This window comes from Corella eumyota, chromosome 4 (assembly GCF_963082875.1).
Source record: "Corella eumyota chromosome 4, kaCorEumy4.1, whole genome shotgun sequence".
In the NCBI taxonomy this organism is placed as follows: domain Eukaryota; kingdom Metazoa; phylum Chordata; class Ascidiacea; order Phlebobranchia; family Corellidae; genus Corella; species Corella eumyota.
In genome coordinates this window covers 16101966-16114299 of record NC_137493.1, presented here as the reverse complement: position 1 = coordinate 16114299, position 12334 = coordinate 16101966, and positions in this window count along the sequence as shown.

The following is a 12334-nucleotide window of genomic DNA, read 5'->3' as shown; positions in this document are numbered from 1 at the left end:
GGAGAACAATGTGAACGTAAGTAATTACATTTTTTATTTGGTAAAAAATATAGATTTTGCTAATAAAAACTTGTCTTTTTGTATTAAATAAATTTGGCATTGATAATCAATTAATTTCTTAAATTTTTACTGTTTTTCTTTTGCCTTGTGTAATCTAATGGTGTTGTATCAACCGTTTAAGATTTGTGATATCTGATAATTGACTTTTTGACCGTATATTCAACGTTTAATTTTCTAGTTATGCCGTTCTGTAATATAAACGGTGATCCACATTACGTTACATTTGACAAGACACAGTACCACTTCCAAGGGGTGTGTAGATATTACGCTGCTAAGACTTACAAGCTTGCCTTAGATGATCCAAGGTGGTTTGAAATAACTACAAAGAATATTCCCTTTACGGCTCATGTTTCAGTTGTCCAGTATGTTGAAATAGCTTTAAAAGGAGGAAGGCTAAATATTCGCTTAACAACACCGAATATAATACATGTAAATATTTAATTTTGTTTGGTTAAATTGTGTTTTTTTTTCTGAATACCATTAGTTTGCAACTACAAAACCACTCACATTTTTCTCTCGAAAAAAGACATTAAATTTAAAATATGTTGTTAAAATATATATTAAGTTAATTTTAGCAGTCTTAATTCAACAGCTTGGTTATTTTTTATTAGGTTAACGGACAGAAAGTAGTGGGATACAATAGAGGTGGTGTTGCTATTAGAACAGTAGGCAACCGAGTTTCTTTAATTACTGACCAAGGGTTACATACTGATTTTACTTTGTATATTTTAAATATCGGTGTATCACCTGACTATCAAAACGAGGTATTTTGGTAATTTACGTATGAGTTTGTTCGCTTTTATAAAAAAAACCTTTTAAACATATGTTGTATTTTCTCCCTTTGTTAAAATTGAACTAAATTCTTTAAGTTAAATGGATTGTGTGGAGCTTATAACGGTAATCCAGCTGACGATTATACGGCAAGTAATGGTCAAGTTACATCACAAGGTGTGTTTGCAAATTCTTACCAAGTTGATGTATGTAATAAACCCAATCCTCTTCCCACTTGTGCAAACCCTGCAGCTTGGTGATTATATTTTTTATTATAAGTCAATGTTTTTGATTTGTTATGTATGTATGTATGGTCGTGATAAGTGTGTTAACTTCGTCCACAACCGTTTGGCACTTCTTTTAGAGGAATGACAATTTTTTCATGTGTTAACCAACTTTTCCCGTTTAATTATTATTTAGCAGCCTGTAAGTTAATTGGGAATTGTTTTATATTCAAGGACTGGTCAAGATTTCTGCGGACCTTTAATTAGCACAACCGGAGTGTTTGCTGCTTGCTTACATAAAGTAAACCCAAGCAAAATTTACGAAGACTGCATCTATGACATGTGTGCTACCAATGGAGACAAAACCCTTCTAACCCAGGTTGGAACAAAATAAGGTCACTTAAGTCTAATGGTTATTTGCAAAACGTTGAACTTTAATTTATAATTATTTTAGGACTTAAAATGGATGGCGGACCAATGTGAAGGCCAAGGCATAAAAGTTTGCAATTGGAGAGTTTTAACTGGTGCGTCTGTCGAAACTTGTCCAAAAAACAGTCATTACGATGGTTGCATAACCCCATGTCCTGCTACATGTGATACTATAGTTGAACCTGAACAGTAAGCACTACGTTTTTTACTTCAAAGTCCTTTAACAACATAATTGATATATAAAGCTTAAACACCGACTTAAGAAAACGTTAAATTTACATATTAATAACAAAATTTATCAATGTATAAAAAACAAAAAAGGATCGGGCTTAAAATATAACTGTTACACAACAAATATTGTAACGTAAATTTGCTTTCTGCCCCTTAAGTTAAGTTAATGCATTAATTAAACTAATATATAAAGTTAAATTTTCAAAACTCAAATTTAAATATTTTATTAGATGTGCCTTGACCTAACTAACATTCAAGATAAAACATTTCACGAAAATATTTAATAAAACAAAAATTAGAGGTATTTTTTATATTGCCTCTAGCGCCCCCACTTAACCTCATTTTGGTATTATGAAAAAAATTTTGCAAAAAGTTGAAAATTTTAAATCGAATTTAAGTAATACCATTACAACCCAATAAGTCTAAACAACGTATTTTAAAAAAATTAGCAAAAAATATTAATAATTGATGAAGTTATGACAAATTTATTAATATTTTACAAATTTTCAAAACTCAAATTTAAATATTTTATTAGATGTGCCTTGACCTAACTAACATTTAAGATAAAACATTTCACAAAAATATTCAATAAAACAAAAATGAGAGGTATTTTTTATTTTGCCTCTAGCGCCCCCACTTAACCTCATTTTGGTATTATGAAAAAAATTTTGCGAAAAAGTTGAAAATTTTAAATCGAATTTAAGTAATACCATTACAACCCAATAAGTCTAAACAACGTATTTTAAAAAAATTAGCAAAAAGTATTAATAATTGATAAAGTTATGACAAATTTATTAATATTTTACAAATTTTCAAAACTCAAATTTAAATATTTTATTAGATGTGCCTTGACCTAACTAACATTTAAGATAAAACATTTCACGAAAATATTCAATAAAACAAAAATTAGAGGTATTTTTTTTATTGCCTCTAGCGCCCCCACTTAACCTCATTTTGGTCTTATGAAAAAAATTTTGCAAAAAAGTTGAAAATTTTAAATCGAATTTAAGTAATACCATTACAAACCAATTAGACTAAACAACGTATTTAAAAAAAATTAGCAAAAAAAATTATTAATTGATAAAGTTATGACAAATTTATTAATATTTTACAAATTTTCAAAACTCAAATTTAAATATTTTATTAGATGTGCCTTGACCTAACTAACATTCAAGATAAAACATTTCACGAAAATATTCAAAAAAACAAAAATTAGAGGTATTTTTTATATTGCCTCTAGCGCTCCCACTTAACCTCATTTTGGTATTATGAAAAAAATTTTGCAAAAAGTTGAAAATTTTAAATCGAATTTAAGTAATACCATTACAACCCAATAAGTCTAAACAACGTATTTTAAAAAAATTAGCAAAAAATATTAATAATTGATAAAGTTATGACAAATTTATTATTATTTTACAAATTTTCAAAACTCAAATTTAAATATTTTATTAGATGTGCCTTGACCTAACTAACATTTAAGATAAAACATTTAAGATAAAACATTTCACGAAAATATTCAATAAAACAAAAATTAGATGTATTTTTTGTATTGCCTCTAGCGCCCCCACTTAACCTCATTTTGATATTATGAAAAAAATTTTGCAAAAAAGTTGAAAATTTTAAATCGAATTTAAGTAATACCATTACAACCCAATTAGTCTAAACAACGTATTTTAAAAAAATTAGCAAAAAAAATTATTAATTGATAAAGTTATGACAAATTTATTAATATTTTACAAATTTTCAAAACTCAAATTTAAATATTTTATTAGATGTGCCTTGACCTAACTAACATTCAAGATAAAACATTTCACGAAAATATTCAATAAAACAAAAATTAGAGGTATTTTTTATATTGCCTCTAGCGCCCCCACTTAACCTCATTTTGGTATTATGAAAAAAATTTTGCAAAAAAGTTGAAAATTTTAAATCGAATTTAAGTAATACCATTACAACCCAATTAGTCTAAACAACGTATTTTAAAAAAATTAGCAAAAAATATTAATAATTGTTAAAGTTATGACAAATTTATTAATATTTTACAAATTTTCAAAACTCAAATTTAAATATTTTATTAGATGTGACCTAACTAACATTCAAGATAAAAAAAATAACTAACATTCAAGATACCTAATGTAACTTTAGTTGGAATATTATATAGAATATAATTGCCCGAAAATAATGCTGCTGATTAAGTGCTGACTCAGCGGGAATTCATACCGTTTATATTGCCTTACTCAAGGGCCCTACAGAATGAAAGCAGCAGGGATTAGGCCCACGACCTCATATGTGGTGTAGCAAGTGTTCGTACCGCTACACCACGCTACTGGAAATTATAAATATACTCATTTATATAATTTATTACGAGCCACATTAACAAAAACTTTTCTCGTTAAAACTACCGACGAAAATTCCGACGAATGAAAATTTATTTTAATACTGAAAATCGCGTTAATAAAACGTCAAATAAATTAAGTACCAAAATTTTCTCTCAGTTTATATTAAACCTTTTATGCATGGTTCTTTTTTTAAATTATTAAATTAAAATTTCCAACGGTGAAATGCAAGTACATCAACAGTTTTAAAAAGTTTTGATTATTTATTACTCACATGGAATTTTTGTTTATGATTTCCTAAATAACCTAACGACTAATAAAGAATTAAGTATAAAAATATCCACATAAAATGACGAATATAAAACTTTAAAAGTTTTGAATTTTTGCACAAGCGGGTGGTGGACAGTTGATTTGAAACTAAGATAGCAAGGCAAATAATATATAGTTTAGGTTAAATGGTAATAAGCATGAAGAAGTTAATAACGTTTATTTTCTTATGTGTATACTTCGTATATGCTCAAGGTATTATTTTTTATTGATATCAAATTTTTAAGGATAGATTATTTGTAACGAAAAAAAAATTAACTAGATTACGCGGTATTTAGCGCCTTTTTTAATAAACTGTACATGTTTTTTATATTAAATAAAAGTAAACAGATACCAAAATGTGTCTTTTAACACATATATAAAGGTATACATGTATTTATTAACAGAATATATAAAATGTTTACAGGTAAACTAACCGAGATTCGGTTTGATTTTAACTATACAGTGAACGGAGATGACAATACCGAAATAACAAATATTGGTTTTACAACTAAGCAAAATGTTGCAGGTAAATATATGTTGTTTAATCAAAATCCGTTAACTTTTGCTTCTAGTAATATAATATTTGTGTAATTGGTTTAGAGGGTTGGGTTCAGGCCATACAATAGCATACGGTTTACTTAATCAATTAAAAAAATCTACGTCATCTAAAAAGATGTTGAAAATTCCATACTCTTTTAACTATGTATTTTACTTATTACAGTAAGTGTTGATAACTTGGGCTGCTGGAAAGATAACACGGCTGTCCGCGCTTTAGAAACCATGGAAAAAACGAGTTATTTACTAAACGATGCTTACAATACCCGTAGGGATGCTGTTCAAAAATGTGCGGCAGTGGCGTTTAGTAAAGGATATTCTGTTTTTGGACTTGAGGTATTTTGTTCTAATCAGCTTTTGCATATCTTGATTTTTAGTAAATGATGTTTTTAGATTTTTGTCCACATTTTTAACTAAGAGTACTTTGATTCTAGACCTAAGTGTTAGGTTGCATTTCGGATGCAAAATTTAAATAAACATTTTTGGATTTAGTTTGGAGGACAATGTTATGGTTCTGAAACAGCGAAAGATACTTACAACAAATATGGTCCAGCGACAACATGTGCTGATACTGGAAAAGGAGGATCTTGGGCATTTCAAGTTTACGAAATTCTAGATGGAGAAATAACAAGTAAGTGATTTTAGTTGATATTAAACATCGATCATTTATTAAAGATTTGAAAAATAGCGTATCAAGGATGAATACAAAATATGCTTCTGTCTACAATTAAACAAAGTTAAACTTATAATAAGATTTACTTTAAGATTATCCCAATGAAGAAATAACTGACAACATGGACGTTTCAATGAGCCCAATCGGATTTGTATTAAATACTGGTGGTGATGTTAAAGAATACCCTGTTTCAGGTTGTTTATTGTTTAAAAAGTAACAAAATAAAACAGCATTTTAATAACGTTTTTTAATTTTAATTAACTCGTTTAATTAAAAACTTTTATTATAAATACCTATTATGTTTAGTTACTTATGAAACTTTGGGTTGTTGGAAAGATACTGCAACTCGAGCAATTCCCACGATGGAAGGAACAAATTATTTGCTCACTGGTATTTATTGGACTAGACCTGAAGCAATTGAGAAATGTGCCATTTCTGCTTACCTGAAAAACTACACAGCATTTGCAGTACAAGTATGTGTTTCCTTGCTTCTTTTTTTTCTAAAAAAAGTTTGTATTTTTGTTCTAAATCTAGAAATTATTTAATACCTAATATTAATAAAAAAGTTTAAAATCAATATTTTTTTTTAGGCTAAAGGATGGTGTGCGGGGTCAACGGAGGCTATTGATACCTACGACAAATATGGTGGAATCGGTACATGTAAAGATGGAAAAGGCGGCTATTTAGCAAATAATGTATATCGAGTTATCAGAGGCACAGGTAAAAAGTTTAATTATAAAATTACAACATTAAATATACTTTCTGTAACGATGTAAATTTATTTTTTTGCAGTAGTGATAACAAAAAAATTGATCTTTTTAAAACAACAAATATATTGTCAAATCAATTGCTAATAAACTAAAATATAGTGACAAGAACATGATGTCTTAGTCTACATGTATTCATACCTGATGCATTCATTCGAATTTTTTAATTTTGATGAAATTTATTTGCTTATTTATTGCAATTAGTTTATATTTTTAATTGTTTTAAAATAACATAATGTCAATGTTGGTATAATTTACATAAATAGGTAGATTAACTGAAAGCCATTTTGAGATGAACGTTACTGTTGATGCAGAGGATAAATCAAAAATATCAAATATTGGTTTGACTACAAAGCAAACTATTGCAGGTAGTTTATGGTTCATGCAGAACAATTAAATAAAATATTGGTTACTATTCATTACATAAGCAAACCAAAATTTATATATTTGGAGTAATAGCTATAAGAAGATTTTTTTGGGTAACAAGTTTTTAAGCAATATTAAGCAACCGATTAGGAAATGATAAAGCAAATATTTTATTTTCCACAAAGCAATTGTAAATAATCATTAAAAATGGTTATTTTTAATTTAGTAACGGTCAAGAACTTGGGTTGCTGGAAAGATAACGCGGGTGCACGGGCATTAGATACCATGGAAGGAACGAGTTATTTACTAAAGGAAACTTATAACGTTCGTAAAGTTGCTGTTCAAAAATGTGCTGTTCTTGCTTACTCCAGAGGGTACACTGTTTTTGGTCTTGAGGTATTTGCATTTTATTAACTTTTATTTTGTAAGTACATACTTGTATTACAAAAAGATATAAGTTTTATTCAATCAATTTGTTTTAAACTAATTTGGTATTTATCAAGTCATTGTTTGGTTAATATTAGTTTTTCATTGTTTATATCAAGCTTAAAGATCACCATTTTAAGTCTTATATTACCCAATTTAAAATAAGTTCGTCAACTTAATATGTCAGACTTATACATTATAGTTTGGTGGACAATGTTATGGATCTGATACAGCACAAGATAATTACGACAAATATGGTGAGGCAACAACATGTGCTAACACTGGAAAAGGAGGAGCTTGGGTATTTCAAGTTTACGAAATTTTAGATGGAGAAATAACAAGTAAGTAATTTAATTTAAATAGATGTTGTGTAAAATAACAAATCAGTTATAATTTCATTAATCAAAAGTGAAAAATGCTAGTTTAAATATTTGCCCCAATCTTAAATTATCTTAGCCAGTATTGGGCATTAATATTACAACATGTAAGCAGTCTAAGACTGTCGATGTCCAATGTTTTCGTCAACGGGAAGAAGTTGTTGATATCAAATTGTTGCTTCTTTCATCAAGTTGTCATATAAAAAATATAATTTATTATCTTTAAGATTACCCTAATAAAGAAATTACTAACCACATGGACGTTTCAATGAGCCCAATTGGATTTGTTCTGAATACTGGAAGTGATGTTAAAGAATACCCCGTTTCAGGTTAATTAATAGACTTATTTCTATAACCTACTAAATAAAAAAATGACTCAATTCTTTTTTAAATTTTGTGTAAATTTTGAGATACATTTTATGTTTTACTGGTATTAATTATTATATAGCTAAATATAACTGGTTCTGATTCACTTCAGCATTATAAAATAATTTTATCAATAGGCTATGTTAAATTAAAAATCTTAAGCTTTGCACATATTACAATACTGTTGTCTATTGAGTAATATGCTTGATGTTAACACATTAAATTGACTAACAGAAAATACTTCAAATACTTTTTTCACGACAACACAACATTTTTAATATATCTTGACATATTTTTTTAAAGCTAAAACATCTTTTAACATGTTTTGAGTTAAATACTTATTATGTTTAGTTACTTATAAAACCCTCGGTTGTTGGAAAGATACTGCAACTCGAGCAATTCCCACGATGGAAGGAACAAATTATTTGCTCACTGGTATTTATTGGACTAGACCTGAAGCAATTGAGAAATGTGCCATTTCTGCTTACCTGAAAAACTACACAGCATTTGCAGTACAAGTATGTGTTTCCTTGCTTCTTTTTTTTCTAAAAAAAGTTTGTATTTTTGTTCTAAATCTAGAAATTATTTAATACCTAATATTAATAAAAAAGTTTTAAATCAATATTTTTTTTTAGGCTAAAGGATGGTGTGCGGGGTCAAGGGAGGCTATTGATACCTACGACAAATATGGTGGAATCGGTACATGTAAAGATGGAAAAGGCGGCTATTTAGCAAATAATGTATATCGAGTTATCAGAGGCACAGGTAAAAAGTTTAATTATAAAATTACAACATTAAATATACTTTCTGTAACGATGTAAATTTATTTTTTTGCAGTAGTGATAACAAAAAAATTGATCTTTTTAAAACAGCAAATATATTGTCAAATCAATTGCTAATAAACTAAAATATAGTGACAAGAACATGATGTCTTAGTCTACATGTATTCATACCTGATGCATTCATTCGAATTTTTTAATTTTGATGAAATTTATTTGCTTATTTATTGCAATTAGTTTATATTTTTAATTGTTTTAAAATAACATAATGTCAATGTTGGTATAATTTACATAAATAGGTAGATTAACTGAAATCCATTATGAGATGAACGTTACTGTTGATGCAGAGGATAAATCAAAAATATCAAATATTGGTTTGACTACAAAGCAAACTATTGCAGGTAGTTTATGGTTCATGCAGAACAATTAAATAAAATATTGGTTACTATTCATTACATAAGCAAACCAAAATTTATATATTTGGAGTAATAGCTATAAGAAGATTTTTTTGGGTAACAAGTTTTTAAGCAATATTAAGCAACCGATTAGGAAATGATAAAGCAAATATTTTATTTTCCACAAAGCAATTGTAAATAATCATTAAAAATGGTTATTTTTAATTTAGTAACGGTCAAGAACTTGGGTTGCTGGAAAGATAACGCGGGTGCACGGGCATTAGATACCATGGAAGGAACGAGTTATTTACTAAAGGAAACTTATAACGTTCGTAAAGTTGCTGTTCAAAAATGTGCTGTTCTTGCTTACTCCAGAGGGTACACTGTTTTTGGTCTTGAGGTATTTGCATTTTATTAACTTTTATTTTGTAAGTACATACTTGTATTACAAAAAGATATAAGTTTTATTCAATCAATTTGTTTTAAACTAATTTGGTATTTATCAAGTCATTGTTTGGTTAATATAAGTTTTTCATTGTTTATATCAAGCTTAAAGATCACCATTTTAAGTCTTATATTACCCAATTTAAAATAAGTTCGTCAACTTAATATGTCAGACTTATACATTATAGTTTGGTGGACAATGTTATGGATCTGATACAGCACAAGATAATTACGACAAATATGGTGAGGCAACAACATGTGCTAACACTGGAAAAGGAGGAGCTTGGGTATTTCAAGTTTACGAAATTTTAGATGGAGAAATAACAAGTAAGTAATTTAATTTAAATAGATGTTGTGTAAAATAACAAATTAGTTATAATTTCATTAATCAAAAGTGAAAAATGCTAGTTTAAATATTTGCCCCAATCTTAAATTATCTTAGCCAGTATTGGGCATTAATATTACAACATGTAAGCAGTCTAAGATTGTCGATGTCCAATGTTTTCGTCAACGGGAAGAAGTTGTTGATATCAAATTGTTGCTTCTTTCATCAAGTTGTCATATAAAAAATATAATTTATTATCTTTAAGATTACCCTAATGAAGAAATTACTAACCACATGGACGTTTCAATGAGCCCAATTGGATTTGTTCTGAATACTGGAAGTGATGTTAAAGAATACCCCGTTTCAGGTTAATTAATAGACTTATTTCTATCACCTACTAAATAAAAAAATGACTCAATTCTTTTTTAAATTTTGTGTAAATTTTGAGATACATTTTATGTTTTACTGGTATTAATTATTATATAGCTAAATATAACTGGTTCTGATTCACTTCAGCATTATAAAATAATTTTATCAATAGGCTATGTTAAATTAAAAATCTTAAGCTTTGCACATATTACAATACTGTTGTCTATTGAGTAATATGCTTGATGTTAACACATTAAATTGACTAACAGAAAATACTTCAAATACTTTTTTCACGACAACACAACATTTTTAATATATCTTGTCATATTTTTTTAAAGCTAAAACATCTTTTAACATGTTTTGAGTTAAATACTTATTATGTTTAGTTACTTATAAAACCCTCGGTTGTTGGAAAGATACTGCAACTCGAGCAATTCCCACGATGGAAGGAACAAATTATTTGGTCACTGGTATTTATTGGACTAGACCTGAAGCAATTGAGAAATGTGCCATTTCTGCTTACCTGAAAAACTACACAGCATTTGCAGTACAAGTATGTGTTTCCTTGCTTCTTTTTTTTCTAAAAAAAGTTTGTATTTTTGTTCTAAATCTACAAATTATTTAATACCTAATATTAATAAAAAAGTTTTAAATCAATATTTTTTTTTAGGCTAAAGGATGGTGTGCGGGGTCAAGGGAGGCTATTGATACCTACGACAAATATGGTGGAATCGGTACATGTAAAGATGGAAAAGGCGGCTATTTAGCAAATAATGTATATCGAGTTATCAGAGGCACAGGTAAAAAGTTTAATTATAAAATTACAACATTAAATATACTTTCTGTAACGATGTAAATTTATTTTTTTGCAGTAGTGATAACAAAAAAATTGATCTTTTTAAAACAACAAATATATTGTCAAATCAATTGCTAATAAACTAAAATATAGTGACAAGAACATGATGTCTTAGTCTACATGTATTCATACCTGATGCATTCATTCGAATTTTTTAATTTTGATGAAATTTATTTGCTTATTTATTGCAATTAGTTTATATTTTTAATTGTTTTAAAATAACATAATGTCAATGTTGGTATAATTTACATAAATAGGTAGATTAACTGAAAGGCATTTTGAGATGAACGTTACTGTTGATGCAGAGGATAAATCAAAAATATCAAATATTGGTTTGACTACAAAGCAAACTATTGCAGGTAGTTTATGGTTCATGCAGAACAATTAAATAAAATATTGGTTACTATTCATTACATAAGCAAACCAAAATTTATATATTTGGAGTAATAGCTATAAGAAGATTTTTTTGGGTAACAAGTTTTTAAGCAATATTAAGCAACCGATTAGGAAATGATAAAGCAAATATTTTATTTTCCACAAAGCAATTGTAAATAATCATTAAAAATGGTTATTTTTAATTTAGTAACGGTCAAGAACTTGGGTTGCTGGAAAGATAACGCGGGTGCACGGGCATTAGATACCATGGAAGGAACGAGTTATTTACTAAAGGAAACTTATAACGTTCGTAAAGTTGCTGTTCAAAAATGTGCTGTTCTTGCTTACTCCAGAGGGTACACTGTTTTTGGTCTTGAGGTATTTGCATTTTATTAACTTTTATTTTGTAAGTACATACTTGTATTACAAAAAGATATAAGTTTTATTCAATCAATTTGTTTTAAACTAATTTGGTATTTATCAAGTCATTGTTTGGTTAATATTAGTTTTTCATTGTTTATATCAAGCTTAAAGATCACCATTTTAAGTCTTATATTACCCAATTTAAAATAAGTTCGTCAACTTAATATGTCAGACTTATACATTATAGTTTGGTGGACAATGTTATGGATCTGATACAGCACAAGATAATTACGACAAATATGGTGAGGCAACAACATGTGCTAACACTGGAAAAGGAGGAGCTTGGGTATTTCAAGTTTACGAAATTTTAGATGGAGAAATAACAAGTAAGTAATTTAATTTAAATAGATGTTGTGTAAAATAACAAATCAGTTATAATTTCATTAATCAAAAGTGAAAAATGCTAGTTTAAATATTTGCCCCAATCTTAAATTATCTTAGCCAGTATTGGGCATTAATATTACAACATGTAAGCAGT